Source organism: Chelonia mydas, chromosome 10 (assembly GCF_015237465.2).
Source record: "Chelonia mydas isolate rCheMyd1 chromosome 10, rCheMyd1.pri.v2, whole genome shotgun sequence".
Lineage (NCBI taxonomy): Eukaryota > Metazoa > Chordata > Testudines > Cheloniidae > Chelonia > Chelonia mydas.
The window spans coordinates 5,963,700-5,982,719 of NC_051250.2; positions in this window are offsets into that span (position 1 = coordinate 5,963,700).

The following is a 19,020-nucleotide window of genomic DNA, read 5'->3' on the forward strand; positions in this document are numbered from 1 at the left end:
GGAAAAGAAGGGAGTGCTATGATTTCAATGCGGAGGGGTGAGGAAGTGGAGAGGGGATGGGACGAACAGAAGCAAGGGGTTGCAGGAGCCAGAGGATAGGAGGAAGCAGAGGGGCATAGGAGCAAGGGCCAGGGAGGTGACTGGGAGGGTGTACAGGTGCAGAGGTATACAGGTGCAAGAGCCAGAGTTTGGTGGAGGGGTTGGTTAGGCTGGAGAAGGGCAGAAGCTGTGGGGTTAGATGGGGAGTAGGAGTGAGGATTGTGTGGGGAGTAGGCGGGGGGGGTGAGAGGAGCCAGTTGGTAGGGTTGGGGGGGTCTATAAGAGGAAAAGAGAATGGGCTCAGGGGAAGAAGTGTCTATAACCATGAGATAACACTCTCCTGGAGAATCTGGAACTGAACCCAGGAGTCCTGAGTCTCTGCATTACTCCATTGTCAGCAATATTGTGAAACCCCCTGGCAAAGTGTGCGCCTCATCCCCTCTCAGGACTGGTCCACATAGAAGATAACAGCCTACTATTGCTACCAGTTACTTTGTTAGCTCAAGCGGTAGAGTTCTGCTGTGGATCTGAAAGCCCAATCCAGGAATTGACCCAAACTGAGGGTCAGTATGGTTTCATATGAGGAAATTTCATATTTTTCATATTTTAGGGCTACAGAGTCATCCTCTCAGACGTTAGGAAATGCCATGTGATGAGGCGTACAAACCTGCGCCAGCTAGCTGAGGGTTAAGGATCTGCTCTGAGCTAGAGCAGCCCCACCCAGCCGAACCTGTAGGGCCTGCCTGGCCTGGAGGGAGGAGGTAAAAGGCAGCAGCCCAGCTCTGTGGGTGGTAGGCTGGGGAGAGAATTGGCCTTTAGACCTTGGCTCCTGGGGAGGAGTTGGCAGAAGGCTGGAACTGCTCAGGTGACCACTGCCCGTTGGTCCCTTTCCTGAGAGTTCTGATGCTGAACCAGCTGCACAGACTGTAATAGAGACTTAAAGAGGCACGGATCGAGGGTACGGCCCTGCAGGCTACGTCTACACAGTGATAACAGACCTGTGGCATGGCCATGGCTGGCCCAGGTGAGCTGACTCGGGCTTTGGGGGCCTGGGCGGTAGGTCTATAAACTTGCAGTGTAGACATTCAGCTCAGGCTGGGGTCGGGACTGTGGCACCCCACAAGTGGAGAAGGTCTCAGAGCCAAGGCTCCGGCCTGAGCCTGAATGTCTGCACTGCAATTCTGAGCTCCGGGAGCTGACTCAGCTGACCCAGTCTTGCAGTTCTGCATGACTTCTGCAGACTGGGCTGGAGGGCTACAACCCCCAGGGGGCCCTGTGGGAGGCCAGCTCTGTGACCTGCCTGTATTAAGGTTACCTGTGCAACTTGAATTCGGCCGCTTGTGCGTATGCATTGCGATACAGTCTTTGATTACAAGATCCCATCCTTTCTTCGTACGTGATGCAACCACAGAACAAAAGATCCAAACATCTTCATTGGAAAATGACCTAAAATAAATGAAATTATTCAATAGAACAAATTATTTTCTTTGCATAAAAGAGAAAATATTCCCCTTATTTCCCAGCAATGAGATTTTGTTAATGAAATCTCGTGGTAATAGGCTAGATAATGGCAGAGTTTAGCCTAAAGGTGCTATTTTCTAACTGGTAATGTCGGTGAGATTATACATAATCAGGGCTGGTGATGAAATAATGAGACCTAATTTTGCATTATTTATGCTATTCCATCTAACAGTCATAGGTGGCAACAGCCGTTCAGTCTGCCCTTACAGGTCTTTTATTGTATTAAGTATGTAATCCCTCCAGAGAAATCTTTCCATTTAAAGGTACGTTGACGTTTATGGCAGACAGTGTATGGAATACAGACACTGCACACCCAGCGAGCCCAGGTATCAATAGCAGCGAGGCACTGCTTATGTGAGTGGAGCAGAGTTGAGTGTGCTACACACCTGAACCCCAGGTTACACACCCTACAGAGCTCTCTACACATACGAGTTGTGCCTCCCACGTCTCTACGGCTCTTTGTAGCAGTGTAGTGGCCCACTGCCTTCCCCCCTGCTAGAGCCTTTCCTTGCCTCAGGGAAAGGTTTGCTGCTGGGGCCTTTCCCCGCTGCCGGAGCCTTTCCCTGCGGCGTGTAGCTACACACCTAGTGGTTGTGCTTTCAGCACAGACTTGGCCATAGAAACCTCTTCTTGGTCAAACACAAAGGAGAGAGAGAGAGAGAGATCTCGTCAACTCGGCTCTTCTCAGCTCATGGCAGGACAAAGCCCAGTGGGTTGCTGCTCTCCATTCCTTCAGGCTGAAGGGTTGAACCAGAACCAGCCACATTTCAACAGAGCAGAACCTGAAGGAATAGCAAGGACCTCAGTGGGGTAGGGGCTGTCTTTTTAGTCTGTGTTTGTACATCATCTGGCACAATGGAGTCCTGGTCAATGACTGTTAATTACTACTACTAATAATAATCATGATCTTACCGCCCAGAGCAATCCTGCCAGGACATTCATTCCTAAGAGTGTTGCTCAGAAATCCTTTGGCCAGATTCTCAACACATACACAGCTCCTCTTTCCTGTTCCCGTGTTGCAAAGGGCCCATGAAGCCAGCTTAACCAGCCAGTTGATAATCCTCCTGATGTAAGAGATTTCCTTCTAACTCTTACTTCTGTCTGTCTTATGTCTACTCCTTAGACGAACCACATATGCTGCCCCCCAGCAGAGAGAGATTTCCTCCAAAGTCCTTTTCAATAGAGAGACACTGCAGAACTTCCTCCTGCACTGGACACTTGTCTAATAGAGTGGATGGAAAAATACCAATTAATTTTGGGGGAAATTGTGAAACGTTCCAGGTTTTGGTTTTTGTTGACATTTCCCCAGTTTTTTTTCCAGGCCATCCCTGCCTCCTCCCCACCCCCAAACTAGGTTTTTAAAAAATGTTTTTGGATAAAAAAAAAATAAAAAAACTGTTAAAAAATGCCGATTAGTTGAAAAACTGGAAAATGTCATTGAAAGAGAATTTTTTCCATTACAATGTTTCATCTTGACTAACAGCCATTGTTTATCCAAATGACTTTTCTAATCATCCCCTCAATAGTCATAGCCAATAGTCATAGCCTCTAAAGTGGTGACTGCTGTCATGTTTTATGGTGTTGGTTACAAAAAAGACCGAACAGAAGGATGGCCTTGTGTTTCAAGCCCAGACTGGAATTCAGGAGATTTAGGGTGACTTCCTGGCTCTGCCACTTCTTTCCTGTGTGACCTGGGGCAAGTCTCTTATGCCTAGAGTTGGGTAGGAAATGGTTTTTGTGTCCCACCAAAGTTTTAGAGATTTTGAAAATTTTTCCCAGTCCAGAATCAGGATGAAAAGTCGAAAACATTTCGAAATTAGCAAAACAACATCTTTCAATTCATGTGAAATGACTTTTTTTTAAAAAAAATTTGATTCACAACAATATTGGAAATTTCATTTGGATTTTGAACTTTTCCGGTTTTTACTACGTATTAACTTAAATTTGGAAACTCTAAATCATGCTGACTTAAAAAACACAACTTTTCACTTCAAAAATGTCAAAACAGGACCTTTGAACAATTTCAGAACTTAAAAAAAAAGAAAAGAAAAGTCTAAGAGAGAAATCTGTTGCCACCTGGTCCTTTCCTGTGAAAAGTTTCAGCTTTGATGAATTGGCATTTTCCAACTAAAAAAAATTTTTAGTCAGAAATCTTCCAAGTAGCTCTACTCAGGACCTGATTTTCAAAGATGCCAAGAACCTCTAGATTCCGCTACAGTTAATGAGACATTTTCAGAACCTCTGAAAATAGGGACATTAATCTCTGTGTGCCTTAATTCTCCACCTGTAAACGGGGGGTTGTGACAAAGTATTTGGGAGTTAACAGGTGAGCCTATGCTCTATGACACTAATTAACTTCCCCAGAGAGGACTGATTGGGGAATGAAATGTAACTGGGTAATCAGGATAACAGGTTGAGTGAGCTAAAGGATTAATTAGCTGTCAGCTGAGGACTGATTAAAAAAGGGTCACAGGAAAGACATGCAAGAGAGAGGAGCAGCTGAGCCCAGAGTCAGAGAGATCTCCAGGAAGGGAGACCTCTTCTCCTCTTGGGCCCTGGCAAATGGGCTGAAGATACAAGGCATGTTATTGCTGCACAAATCAGCAAAGGAGGGAGGGATCTGAACTAAACAGCATGGAGTAGCTATCCAACCAGTGGGGTATGAACAGGTTTCTGTAGTGCAAGAAGGCTGGATCGGAACATGCCCTGCTCCAGGGGCGTTGTAAGCACTGAGATACAATAGTGACGGGAGCTCTCGAAAGCCCTAAAATGCATGTATCCCCACAGTGTAGTACTTCCTGGAATGACATAGTGTTTGGACAGCCAGATAGCAGAATGAATGTTGGCCTGTCTTAAATTGCAACTTGCAGAGAGGGGACGTCTGGGGAATAACTTGAAAAGATGGCAGCTGTCTTCAGGTTGTGTTGCTCATTTATAAGAGCAATAAGGGGGAAATAAACTCGAGCTAATCCATCTTTCTAGGGTCACTGCTCCGATTGGAAGTTCATAAAGTGTGGCGGAACTGCTTACTTACATTCTCTGCATAAAGCAACTTACTGAACATGGACTAAATGGCCCAGACCATGCCATTTTACAGATATTCATTTAAAAAACCCTAGTAAATATATTGATTTGGCCACAAACTGATAAATGCATGAGTGGCTCTTACATCATGCACCTAGCTGGCTTCCTTTAAGGTGGACTTAAGCCAGTGTGCCAGGTAGCAACCTTCATTATTTTGATTTTGGGTCTGAGTACTGTTGAATTAAAGGTCCTGACTTTGAAATCCCATAGATCTAGATAAACAACTCCTCATTTTTGCAGATCATGTTGTTAGCCTATCGCCGCCCAACAGCCATATGTTAAAGGCTGTCCATAAAGTGTCACAGCCAGTCAGCTTATATTGTGTCTATTGTGTCTTGTTGCTCCAAAATTAGAAATTTTGCCATTGTGTGGACAACTGCATTTCAGCAATGTGATGCTATTTCACCAATAAGTCCTACCACTCCTCTCCCACACTGCCACTGGAATAAAGCTCCACCAAAATACTACACAGCCAGGTACCATTTCCATTTGTCCTTCACAAGCTCTTGTACTGAGTGATTACAACTGTAAAGGATGCATTTCAAAGCCAGAGGACTGAAGGTAATGCAATTAGTAGATTAATTTGCCCATTCTTCATCTCTCTATGCCAGAGAGTTTTGCTCTAATGAAGGGTATCAAACAAGCATTTCATCATGATTTAATAGAACAGTTATTTATTCCATAGAGACATTGACAAATCATTAAAGGAGCACTTCTCGGGGATTCGTGGTGGACAGAGAAGGCAAATCACTGGGTTAGCGCACAAGACTTTCGCCGTTAGTCTCCCGGGTTCCAGCACGATAGAGATTATATGGAGGGCATATTAGATTCAGTCTAATCCAGAATGGGTATTTATTGCAGTCTGGTGCAATGTTGCTCTTTGTCTTCCCTTAGTAGTTGGGCTACCTATAAGGGGAACTGCTTACCTCAGCTACAGCTAAGGGAGTTACTCCTCGAGTTATCCCAAATGGTAGAGACTTATGCTTGCAGCACTGAAGGTCCCCAAGTTCAAACACAGCTGACAACTCAAGCAATGGATTGTTATATTTACATCACCACCCAGTTAGTTACAATGCAACACAGCTAGCCCTCTCTGAGTAGAGAAGAGCCAGGGCTGGAAGAGTAGCATCATTGCATAGAACAACCTATAGAGCCTTCCATTTGAGGATCCCAAAGCACTTTGCCAACATTAATGAATTAAACCTCACAACAACACAGGGCGGTAGGGCAGTATTGTTATCCCTATTTTACCGATGGGGAAACGGAGGCACGGAGCAATAGTCACGGAAGTGACCTGCCCAAGATCGCACAGGAAGTCAGAGCTAGAACCCAGATCTCCAAATTTTCAATCCTGCGCTTTAACAACCCCTTCCTCCTAGGTCATGGTGAGGGTGCATTGAATGTAGGGACACCATGATTCAACAAGCATGGAGATGAAGTCGAGGAGCAGAACTCTATGATGGCCCAGGACTGGGATGTGAGACTTAATGTTGAATGTCAGACTTAATGAGTATTAGTTGAGCTGTATGGGAGAAGCTTGTAGAACCCCTATCCCAACTAACCTGGCCCTAGACAGCGCTGGGATCTTATTTTCAGGAATATATTACTTGAACCCAGCCAACAAAAAATGAAAGAACAAAAGAGCATTTTCTAATGCAGTCAGAACTCTCTTGCCCATTTGTTTTGGCCATTAAAGGAGCTAATAACATGGTAACTGGTGAAGAAGTAATCCCTTGGGCACCATGACCGAAAGGAAGAGAGAATTTTTCAAAACAAAGTACAGAAAGGTGTTTTTAAATGGAGACAGAGTACGGTACCTTGGGCAATACCCACCTCCCTGTGTAGCTTCTCATTCTATCCCTGGACAACGAAAACCCTCCTCCTTTTGGCCGGGAGATTTTCTAAGAGATGATATTAGTCACTCTGTGCTGTGACGTCACGTAACAAACTCCCCCTGGAGTCATCCTCTCCCATCAGCATTGTCCTGGGAACCATGGGATCCTAAGACAATGAAAATCACTGAGAGTTAAAGGCGCATAAAACCAATTCCTCATCAGCAATTCTCCATGGGCCTTGTCAAATCTTCTCGCACGGTCATCCATTTGGAAGAGGCAAATGCTGCCCTGCTTCCTGAATCACTTTAATTGTGCTCATCGAGTGGGTAGCCTCGGGGAATACATGCCTGGCAAGTCACCATTTGTCTTTTCCTTTGTCACACACAACACATGCTACTATATTCAATGCCTCTTGCATGGCAATTGCCTGAAGGGCTGTAGAGATTTCCAACATCTTCATAAAGAAGAAATGATGGTGCTGCAAAACTGGACCTTCCTAGGGAAATAATGGGAGATTAACAAAGGGAAGCATTTGTCTAGCCATGCGGCTGGGAAGGAATTGATGATTTTAACTACTTTTTAGACTCATTGTACAAGGACAGCGTTGTCAGATATCCTCGCTGAAGCGTGTTACCGCTGCGTTACCTAGGGAGGTGGTGGAATCTCCTTCCTTGGAAGTTTTAAGGTCAGGCTTGACAAAGCCCTGGCTGGGATGATTTAATTGGGGATTGGTCCTGCTTTGAGCAGGGAGTTGGACTAGATGACCTCCTGAGGTCCCTTCCAACCCTGATATTCTGTGATTCTATGCACTAGGCCACCCGTTTCGGATAATGGAATTGTAGGTGTGGAAAGGGTTTGCAAAAGAAAAGAAAAGCGAGGTGCAAGCTTTCTCTCATTTTGCTACAGGCTAAACTGTGACTTGGCCTACACACGCCGGGGGAAGAGCAAGACTCCCCCTGATGCCTCTGTGCAGGCTACCGGGACCTTGGGCCTGGGTATGTACAGCTGCCACAGGGTGGCTTGCCCTTGGGCTGGAGAGCCTGGGGCTAAAGCAACCCTGATTACAGGACGAGCCCCTCCTGTGAGGAATTAGGTGATGCCGGTAGAAAAGAAGCCAGGTCGCAATGCTGGCAGGGCCCAGCCGGGGAAAGAGGCTGTGAGGGGAAGAGATGGCAGGGAGTAAGAAGGAGAGTCAGAGCAGGAAAGGAAGCTCAGAATGGCGAAGAAAGCTCTCCAGGCAGGGAGATCCTGATCCACCAGTGACGAGAATGGGAGACCCAGAGAAGACGTAAAGGGGTGAGGTAGGAAAACTTCCCTCTGAATAAAAGAGCAGGTCTAGCTGTGCAGTACAGGCTATTTGCTGGGCTATTAGACCTAGACCTTCCACAGACTGTGGGGAGCGGGTCCTCATGCCCGGGCCGCTAATTCGCAGGGCCCAAGGCCAGGATTGCATTTCATGCCTATGAAAGGCCCAAAGGAGAAAGTTTCCCCAGACTGATGTGCTACTAAATGGAGTCTGCCTCCTCCAGGACACACACCTCTGTATTGGAGAGTTAAAGTGCTCCCCATTTACTTGGGTTTTGAAAAATGGCATTTTAAATAATGCATGCAGAGTGCTTCTTGGAGAATGGAGAGAGGTTTTATTGCTTTGTTCTTTCGAATGGAGAAATGTGAGTACAAGCAAAGGGCCGGATAGTTTTTTAGATTGTATTTGATCCCTTCATTACCTTTTTTTCAGTCCTAGAAACAGGAAAGCCTCAAGGTATAGAAGCATAAATGTTCATTATACATTCATTATATCAGGTTTTTTATTAGTAACAAACGATAGAGGGTCTGAACTGTGCTGGTTTATGTCACTTTGCAAAGTAGCTTGGAATCATTTGGGATGGAGGTGCTGTAGAATAGTAAATTGTTGTTTCATTAAACTCCCTGGCTTCACCCTACACAGTGCTTTCAAAGCACATCTCTTAAAGGTTAGATTCTGACACCAAGTAATATGTATATTACATTCCCGTGTGCCTTTTGTATTTGAAAACCGACCATTTCCATCTGAGAATGTGGGATTTAGACATGCTGATACTTTGACATTTAAATGTGAACAGTGAAAGATACACACAGCTTTGCCATATGGTAAATAGGGTGATATTGGGGAAAGTTAAAGTTCAAACATTCATTTTCCTGCTTCTCTCTGCTGTGCCAGTGTCTTCAAAAACAGAGTGTTTCTATGAATTAACTCGAGAAATTGGGACCTAATATATCAGGTCCATCCAACCTAATCACCTACTGTCGATCTCTCTACGTGTTTATCTATCTTAAGACATAATATATTCAAAGAACTGGACAAATATTAACTACTTAACCCTTTAAATTCCCCCAAAGTAGGCAAATGAGTATGGATATCCCGATGGATAGTAATGGAAAAACGGAAACGAGAGATTTAGGGCTTGACTTTCAACTCTAGTCTCACTTTTGTTCCTGCAAACAACTTTCCCGCAAAGTTCTGCATCTGCGATGAATAAGCAAGTGCAACTATTAAGAGTTAGCTGTGTCACTGTGGTACGTGGTTGCACTTGCAAATCAGCAGTTCGGTGCCTGGTTACTAACATTTGTCATGCAATTCACTGTGGAAGCAAACATCCAGGTGCAGCTGTCAGGGTGTTTAAACGTGAGCCCATGAAAATGGAAGCTGGGTTGAGACCTGGATGAAAATCAGGCCCTCGGGCCCCGATTCAGCAAGACTCTTCAATACATGACTAACTTTAAGTACGCGCTCAGCCCCATTGAAATAAAGTCACTGCTGAAAGTTAGGCAGGTGCTTGCTGAACTGGGGCTGATGTGACCTGTCCAAATCCACCCAGCAAATCAGTAGAAGTCTAAGACGAGAACTCAGGAGATTCTGGCTGTCAGTTGCTTGCTTCGTCCACTGATCTGTATTTCCCCTTTGCCATGTGAGAAAAATAATAGGGGAAGAAGCCAGTGCTTTAACAAAAACCAGCTTTTTACCTCTTTGCTGCAGTACTGTTAATTGCTCTTAAGCCTTCTGCAGCAAAACTATACTAAGGAGACTTCTTTCTCCAGCGATGGGGAAATGACGGTGCCACCAAACGCTTCGCCTTCCTGATGCTGATACAAGCAGGTCCTGAATTTGAAGAAAAGGCCTAATGATTGTTCTTGCATCTCTGCAAATGGCACCACCTTCTATCCAAAATGAGATGAGTTTTCCAGGAGATCAGGATCTTGGTCCTCTTAAGGGTCAAGTTGGGATGCTGGCTCCATGCTCTCTCAGGGGAGGAATGGCAGCTAAGGTCTTATTCCCCTATCCAGGCTACCTGCATTAGAAGAGAAAGCAGCCACTGCAGGGTTTTAGTATCCCAGGGTGAGCAGAAACGTGGCTCCACTCCCAATGCGCTGACCAGCACATCTGAGCGGGTGCACCAGGGGAAGTAATCTGCACCTGATATACTGTGAGCATAGATTACATCCCCTGGTGCAAGGGAAAAACCAGACTGTCTCTCTCATCTGGCTCCTGATATGCTCTGGGTGCAAAACAACAAGGCACCACGTCTGGGTTAGACTTGTAAAAAAGCCAGACTAGATGCCTGCAGGTGTGGAGATTTTAAAAACTCTGTCTCCTGCCGTAAATTGATCACAGTGTGACAGATACGGCAATTTCCTGCAATAGCCTCAGAAAACCATTTGGTGTTCAATGCAAAGGGTATGCGTTCTTGTGGGCTGGGATTGTGTGTATCCTCTCTAGAGGGAGATGTGGTGTGAGGCCTGGGTGTTCACAGGAGCATAATGAAATTGTGTCAGACAAGTATGGACCTTTGGGGCTATAAGTGTGACATGGATTTTCCAGGGAATTCCTAAGGAGAAGATAATGCAAATGTCCCACCTCCAATTATGCAAAAACTCAGCCCTTTGAAGCTATGCCCTGAGGAGAGGGTGATTGTCTGCTGATTACCTGTTCCTAGAAGCTGCAGATGGAAAACCTGAGCTGTGTAAAGAAACAGGATGGTCTGCCCACTCTGGGTTGTGGTTCTGAACTTGTCACTCCAGGGACAAACCCCGTTGTGAGTTTGGAAGAACTGATACCTGCCAGAGCTTGAAGTTGGAGTTGGGGACGATCTCTGCTAAGCTTGTTAGCATGTGTGTAGGTTCTTTTATTGTTTTTAATATGTTTCCTCTGTAATGCTTTCCCCTTAAGAATAAATGTGCTTGCTTAGAAAGAGCGGTGTGGTAATTTGTAACTGGGCAGTTACACTCTTCACGGCCTTCAGAGAGAAAGCAAAGGGCAGACGTTGGCCTTTTAGGCAGTCTGGCTTGCTGGGAATATCACAGCGTTAGGCAGGGAACTGTGCAGCCTGGAAAAACCCTGGTGGGAAGGGAGAGAGTTGTAGCTCTCTGCCCAAGAGAGGTGACGGTCGGGAAGTGGGTGCCTTTGGTGGACCACGGAGGGGGAATACAGGTGCAGGTGCCCTGAACTGTGACACCCACATACACCTGTCTGTGATGAGAGCTCTGTAGTATCTTGAGTTTCTCTTTAAAGCCCTAGGGTGTGTGGGCAGGTTAAATAATGCAAGAGCAATGTAATTTATGTAGTGCAGCTTCTCTGGACACATTAGGGAAAATATTAGGGAATTGCTTTTATGTATTTATTGGAGGGGGTAAAAACAAATCTAATGGTTTAATAAGATCTGTGACAACATACCACATGAAAGCGATTTTTAGTGACTTTCATTACACAAACTCAATTAGTGGAGTAACCAGCCAGGCTTCTGCAGTGGGAAGAAGTGCAAAATGAAATGTGGCCAAGATGGCACAAGCAGAGAGAGATAAATGCATTGCAAATCCACACAAAGACACCGATTACACACACATAAAACAAAAGCACTTGATGAATAATGGAACATATAGATTGCAATATTAATGGCTTGTCATCTTTGTTTTCTCCTCTCTGAGCAAGCTAATAAAACTTAGTCTCTCAAACAATTGTTTTTAAACCACTTAATTTTATGTGGAGGCAAAAAATCTTGTTTTAGGTTTGTGGGTGGGTTGGTTTGTCTTTGTTGTTGTTCTTTGTCCCAGGATAAGGTTTCCTTCTTTCAATGGTCAAGACAATTCCTAGGAGTATAAGCTACTGTCCAGGTGTACGTTAAACCAGACTCCTAAGTAGACACATAAAAGTGAAACACATTCATTCCCCAAAGTCAGATCCAGCACTCACATATTACAGTGATGGGTGATATAGAAAAAACATGGCTAGATTTACCCAAACTATATTTACAGCGCTTCAGGGGTGAGAGACTGGGCTGTAGCACAGAACTCTCAACCCAGAAGCAGAGGGAGGGAAGGTGGCTTTAAGTCACCTTTGCACCTTCATAGTCTTGGACAGCCCTAGGGACTGGAGAGTTAGCCAGCATAATATACATAGGCATGGGAGGCCTGTCCTCCCAGGGCTGCAGTATCCGTGGGAATCTCCACAGTGCTGCATGCTTCTGCCATACCCTTCCTGACCCCAGGCCTTGCCAGGGCATCCTCAGAAGGCAGCCCATTGCCTGTCTCCTACAGTGCCTGCACCTAGGGTATCCTCCCCCCAGCCAGAACCAGGCCGTTTAGGGCCCCTTTACGCTGCTCTGGTACTTTTACCCAGCACAGAGGGTCCAGAGTGGGGGGTGAGAATTTAATGAACCATTAAGTTTACCCCACAATGGGGCAGTCTTTCTGATTTGTCAAGGGCACCCCCATAGATGTGGGAGCTGTGGTTCAAAAACCTCTGTCCCCCAGCTAGTGGAGAGCAAACACATCAACTGGACATGGATGTATCCGGGGAAAAAGCCTTGAAGAGACAAGTGGAGACTGAATTCCCTTAAGCAGCCCAGTTGCTGAGGATTATAGAAGCTGGGAGAAACTCAGATGTGCTGCTCCTTTTCAAGGATAAACTCAATTAGCAAAACCCATTCGTGCCTAAAACATAAATTTATTGACACTGACCATGCCATTCCACAGGCAGGAGGCTTCATTAGTGTTTATAGCACTGGCTCAGGTACCATCCAGAATGGGAGTGCTTGGAGATCAATTCCGATCTGTCCTTGTGTTGTTACTGCAGAAGGGCAACGGTATAGCACAGTGTTCTTTAGGGGTATAGATTGTGATCTCCATTGTTCATTGTCTCCTGCCACAAAAAATGAGATGACCTATCCATTCCTGGGAAAGGGGATTACATTGCAATGTACAGTAAAGTTTCCAGGAGAGGTTGGATTTAATGCTGCCCAAATGCAGAAAGCAGACACTGCTGAATATTTTGCTTAAAAATGCCAAGCCACAGAACCAATCAAGCCTCCTCACACACAGCAAAACCTGTACAAGAGAACATCCTTATGAGCTCACCTCCTGTCTTAAAATCCATCTCAAAGCATGCCCTATGGTTCCGAGTACAATTCTGCCAACCTGTTTTATGCTTTCCCCTTAAGAATACCCTTAAGGGTACCTCGTTTTTGGTGGGACCTTTGAGTGGTTGCTTTTGACAGGTGTCACTGTATAGATTCAATTAATTGTCGATGCAGACCTCCTCTACCCACCAAAATAAGGTCTGTTTATAAGCCATGGATGAAGTACATGAGCTACCTTAAATTGCATTACCTGCTACTGCTGACAACTGCCCAGCCAAAAAACATCAATGCACTTTCCATCCAATCACTCAGTATCCAAGGAATGACTTCAACTTCCTCCACTAACGTATCCTGACAAGACAATTTAGACATTTTAGCGATTGTGACATGCACCAAGCATCGTGGGTTCATCTGACACAGTGATCTTCCTTCAGGACGTCTAATTCAATGAGCAACAACATTAAGGAATGGATTTGAAAGTGGTATGTGGCTCCCCATTACACAGAGTGTTGGTGATAAATGCAGCAACATGAAGTAAAGTTAACATTGTCCATAGCACTAGTCTTTATTAAATGGCTGCACCAGGAGCTTCTTCAGATGTAAGATATGAATGTTAGCTGTGTAATGCAGGTTTTTTGAAGTACTGCATGAAAATTATAACCATAAAACAATAGTGCTTTTGGGAAAATAATAGTTGAAAGATCCATTCATTTGCATTAAATTCTCAATTGGTTTTACACTAACTAATGTACACTAGCAGATTGTGGGTGCTACTGGCAACAAATAACACATTGATGTTAACAATGTGCAGAAGTAACAATCAGTTATGATATTCCAAAATAAGGATTGCATCTTTAAAATGTCCTGATAGCGAAGAATCCTGAGGAGTGTGGTGGAAGCTGAACTGGACACCATACTGGAAAATGTACTGTAGGGCTGTTATAATGGTAGGAAGATGGAGGAGATGATCAAATAGGTCTTTTTCTTCTCTAGTAGCTGTGATTCTAGGATAAATGTTATCTAGGAAAGTGTAGTCATGATTGCCAAGTATTACTGTGGCTTCCACACTCAGAAAAGATCTGGATATTAACCATGCAGGGAAGAGCTCTCCACAATGTGTCATTTCAAGATGGTGAGCTCCCATGAGTCTCTTGGGTGTTAAAGGGACCGCAGGTCTGGAAAGGCCACCTGAAGACTTTGAGGCTACCACTGCAAGTTAAAGGGAAAGCAGGCAGCTCCCAAGAAGATGCTAAACCAGGAATTTCCCAGGCTCTGCTGGCTTTTGAGAGGAAAGATATACCAGAACTTTTGCTCAGAATTAGTTAACATGCAATGATCTTATGATCCCAGGCACTTATTTCTAAACTGATGGCTTAGTGGCAAACCCGGCATCTGGTTGCTGGTACTGATTATTGCACAATGAAGCCTCTTTCGAGAGGTGACAGGAAATTTATTTCCCAGCAGCTCATCAAATGGAGCATAATTCCTGACTGCATTCCAAATGTGAAGTGCCTTGCAGGATGGTCTATGTGCATAGTGTGTGTGAATTATGAATTACTGTCGGTTGGAGTTAGATAGAAGTTGATTAAATCCTTGCAGAGAGGAGCTCAACTGAGCTGCCAAGAAAGGGCAGTGCTGGGTCTATTAACCCATCTAGTTTGTTACCTATGTGACATATACACTCTCTGTACTTTGAGCATCTGTATTATGCCTTTGCATTGCCAAATGCAATCCAATTGGTTATATTTATGAATTTCCCTTGGGTTTTCTGCTCTAAACAAGTATTGTACTATTCCTTTCTTGGCTGCTCAAAAAGCCTATAGAAAAGTTAACGTTCTCTAGGGCGCTGTACAGGCCTTTTCCATAATGGATCCAAAATTGGGAAATGCTCAGGAATACCTAATTGGAATGCTGAGCTCTCTGCTCCTTGCCTTGTAGCCCAAAGCAGGGGCCAGACACGGACCCAGTCCTTGCAATGAGGGAGTTCAAAAGATTACTCAAGACTAGAGCTGAGAGCAATGCTACCAGCTCCAATGAGGGCAGGACGGGGCACAGTAAGGACAGAAGGACAGCCAGGCATGTGTCAGCACAGCTGTGCTCTGAAGGGAAAGAAGCACACACTTAACAGAGCCAAGACATTTGTGCATGCGGTCACCCAATTTTTGCGTGCAAGCCTGGTACCTCAAGCCCAAATAGGCACTTTTAATACCTAGCTGCCTGGCTAACTCACGTCACAATCTGGCACAAATTTTTTATCCGTTTTCCAGAATACAGAAGTTCCATTTAAATGAATGTATATGCGGGGTGTGTGTGTGTGCATGCACTCATGTAATACATATATGGGTGGGTGGCTATATGTGTTAATACATATATAATATGAATATATATGCATGTGTATCTATATGTAATGTGTATATGAATGGGTGTGTGTCTATGTGTGTGTTGTCAAGAGTTATACATTCCATTGTCACCGTTAAGGTTTGGCAGAATTATTCTTATAGGGCTTGATCCAACTTTCCTGAGCATCCATGCGAGTGCTTCCATTGACTTCAGTGGCAGTTGGACTGAGACCTGTGTGACAAATACCCAAGAAATAATCACGAGATATTTTATTTTGTGTTTGGCTGGATGGCAAAGCGCACACAGAGTTCTATTAAGACTGTCACATTTTTGGCTTCAGCAGTGCCAAAAATTCGTTCATTTGTGGCTTGCTTTTTGGATGGGAAACATATTCCATTTCAGAAGGAGGCAAAACCAAACAGGAAATACAGTATGCTGAAAATAGCTGATATTTTTAACAGCCACCTGAACAGCTCTGAAGTCACACACAAATATCCAGCAAAATGTTGATATAAGACGTCAAAAGAATTTGATTTATAGTCAGCCCCCTTAAAACTGTTTAGAGTGAACTAGCTGGCCTAGCCAACACTAGAGGGGGACAGACTGCCACGCTGAGTGGACATGGCTTACATTACATAAGGGAATGGAGTATTTTCCAGTGGGTAGGGTACTGTCTCAGGATTCATATGCCCTAGATGCTATTCCTGGCTCTGCCACACTACTGCTGGAATCACTTTACTTCTCTCTGCTTTTGTTTGCTCTCCTACTCTTTGTCTTGTCTATTTACACTGTAAGCTATTCAGGGGTAAGGGCTTTCTCTTCCCATGAGTATGTACCACTCGGTTGTGTCCCCGGGACACTACTCCATTACGAATAACAGTGATATTGAAAGCTGTTTTGGCAACTAAAGACAGGACGCTGTGTAGATCTGGCCCTCTATGAGATCTGGGCTGGGCAATGCTCGCTTTGCTTCTATATCTCCTTCAGTAACAGAGCAACCAGCACAGGTAAATACCTCCATGGCCTTGTGTGGATAATGGTATGAGATGCTCACCTTTCCTCTCAGCACACTAGCTGAGTCAAAGCTACTCCAAAGAGGAGAATTTCCATGCCCTTGAAAGATTAGCTTTGGGAAGTCTGGCTGTTCCCGCACTTTGGCGTTATGTTGTGCCTGTGGCCACAATTTAAAAAATATATGTGTTATTTCCAACTGGGCAGGCTGGAAACGTACTTTCTTGATTTGTATATTTCACCCTCATTTGTACTGCCGCCCAGCCTTGCGCCTCTTCACTGGATACAGCAGTCGCTGCTACCATTCCAACCAATATATGCTTACTTAAAACCACCTGCTCCAGATACTCAGCTGCTGTAAATCAGACACTGGAGACTCACCTAAGATCTGGCTCTCTTAGGACTGTATGTAATGACTTGACAATAACACACCGATAATCCCTTCCGTCGAAGTGTTTACAGAGGTTTTGTGGGGTTTCATAAATCGCTGGTCAAAATGCTGTAGGCTCTCGCAGTGAAAGGTGCTACTCACAGTCGCTGCCATTAAAATGTCCCATGTACTGACAGTTACTACACCATAGTATCTGAAAATACCACCTTGATTTCCCAGGCTAAATATATCCCCATGTGGCATCTACATTGGCACTTAGACTGTGTAATAATAGTCACATGATACATGTAACAGATTAAATTAGATGAGAGGCGGATTAAATTAAACTGATGAATGATAGGTAGATGTCAGAAGGTAGATGACTTTTCTTTTCTCTAATAGCTACCATTGTCACGGTCAAATGTTATTAATATAATTTTAAACCTATGGGTGTAGCAGTCAGTAAGAAAGTAAATGTGCAACAGTCGGTTGCTGTCCCTTTAAACGCATCTAACGTTCTTCTTTTTTCTCTGTTTTGAATATATGCACAGTTTTAAGAAATAAAGAATGAGGGCGTAATTAAGTGACTTGGATATAATAATGAGAGTAAATTCTGAAGAAGCAAGAACTAGCCATGAAAACATGCCAGGTGAAGGGCTAGTATATTCTGGCCCATAATGCCAACCAGTTCCCATTCCAACGCATATTGTCTAGGCACAAGAGTCAGCAAGCCTTGTGATTAATATCTTCCTTCCCTTTGGAGGCTGATGAAAATCTGTAATGCTCAGATGAAATGTGTGAAAAAGCTACCTGCCGAGTCTGACGAAGAAGGATCACAAAGGTAAATGATTCTGAAGAAAAATGGCTGCGGAAAACGTACAGAGTTGGCAAAATGTCACCATCAATAACTTTTAAGGGTCTTCCGTCTAGCCAAGAGAAGAAAACATTTCCATGCTGTAGAAGCAGAAGGTTAGTAACAGACTCAAGTTGCTGCTTAAAGGTGATGGAATGTGGGAACTAGTTATGAATCATATTCACAGATATTTTCCCTCTCATCTTCAAGCAGAAGAGGGTAAAGGATAGGTCTTTGTCAGTGTCTCTCCATTGTACTCCCATTCAGTCACTTCTACTCCATTTGGGAGGAGTTAAAGGCCATGCTCATCAGTCGGCTAGTCTGTTGCCAAGACCAATTGGCTTGGCCGATATAGCTACAAAGGACAGAAGAGCTAGCAAGTCAAGTCGACCACTATTGCAGCGTGATTGCTCCAAAGTTAATTTCAAAGATCATAACTGCATCAGGTAATGTGCGAGAGAGGAGGGCACATATTTATTAGGCATACCATTACATCTGCTAGAAAGGATTCCCCAGCACAGAGCAGAAAGACAAGACCTTCCTGCCTTGGGTATAGAAAAGATTTCATTCTCACTTTCTAAAGAATACTTACCAGGGGAATAGAGGATTTGCTGTTTCATTTCCAGCATTATTAAAGCAGAGAAACCTTTCACAGGGATAGAGAGGCTGCATTTTTGCATTAAAATTATCACAGATTTTTCCAGTGGAGACTAATACAAAGTGACATACCTCCTAGTACTATCATAAATATATACAGAGAGCAAAGCATGGCGAGCGAAAAATGAAGGTTACACTTTACATTAAGGATATGTTTATAAAGAACATAAGAACGGCCATACTGGGTCAGACCAGAGGTCCATCTAGCCCAGTATCCTGTCGTCTGACAGTGGCCAATGCCAGGTGCCCCAGAGGGAATGAACAGAACAGGTAATTATCAAGTGATCCATCCCCTGTTGCCTATTCCCAGCTTCTGGCAAACAGAGGCTAGGAATACCATCCCTGCCCATTTGGGCTAATAGCCATTGATGGATCTATCCTCCATTAATTTATCTAGTTCTTTTTTGAACTCTGTTATGGTCTTGGCCTTCACAACATCATCTGGCAAGGAGTTCCACAGGTTGGCTGTGCGTTGTGTAAAAAAACCACTTCCTTTTGTTTGTTTTAAACCTGCTGCCTATTAATTTCATTTGATGGCCCCTAGTTCTTGTGTTCTGAGAAGGAGTAAATAACACTTTCTTATTTACTTTCTCCACACCAGTCATGATTTTATAGACCTCTATCATAACCCCCCTCTGTCGTCTCTTTTCCAAGCTGAAAAGTCCCAGTTTTACTAATCTCTTCACATCTGGCAGCCGTTCCATACCCCTAATTATTTTTGTTGCCCTTTTCTGAACCTTTTCCAAGTCCAATGTATCTTTTTTGAGATGGGGTGACCACATCTACACGCAGTATTCAAGATGTGGGCGTACCATGGGTTTATATAGAGGCAATATGATATTTTCTGTCTTATTATCTATCCCTTTCTTAATGATTCTCAACATTCTGTTTGCTTTTTGGGGCTGCCACTGCACATTG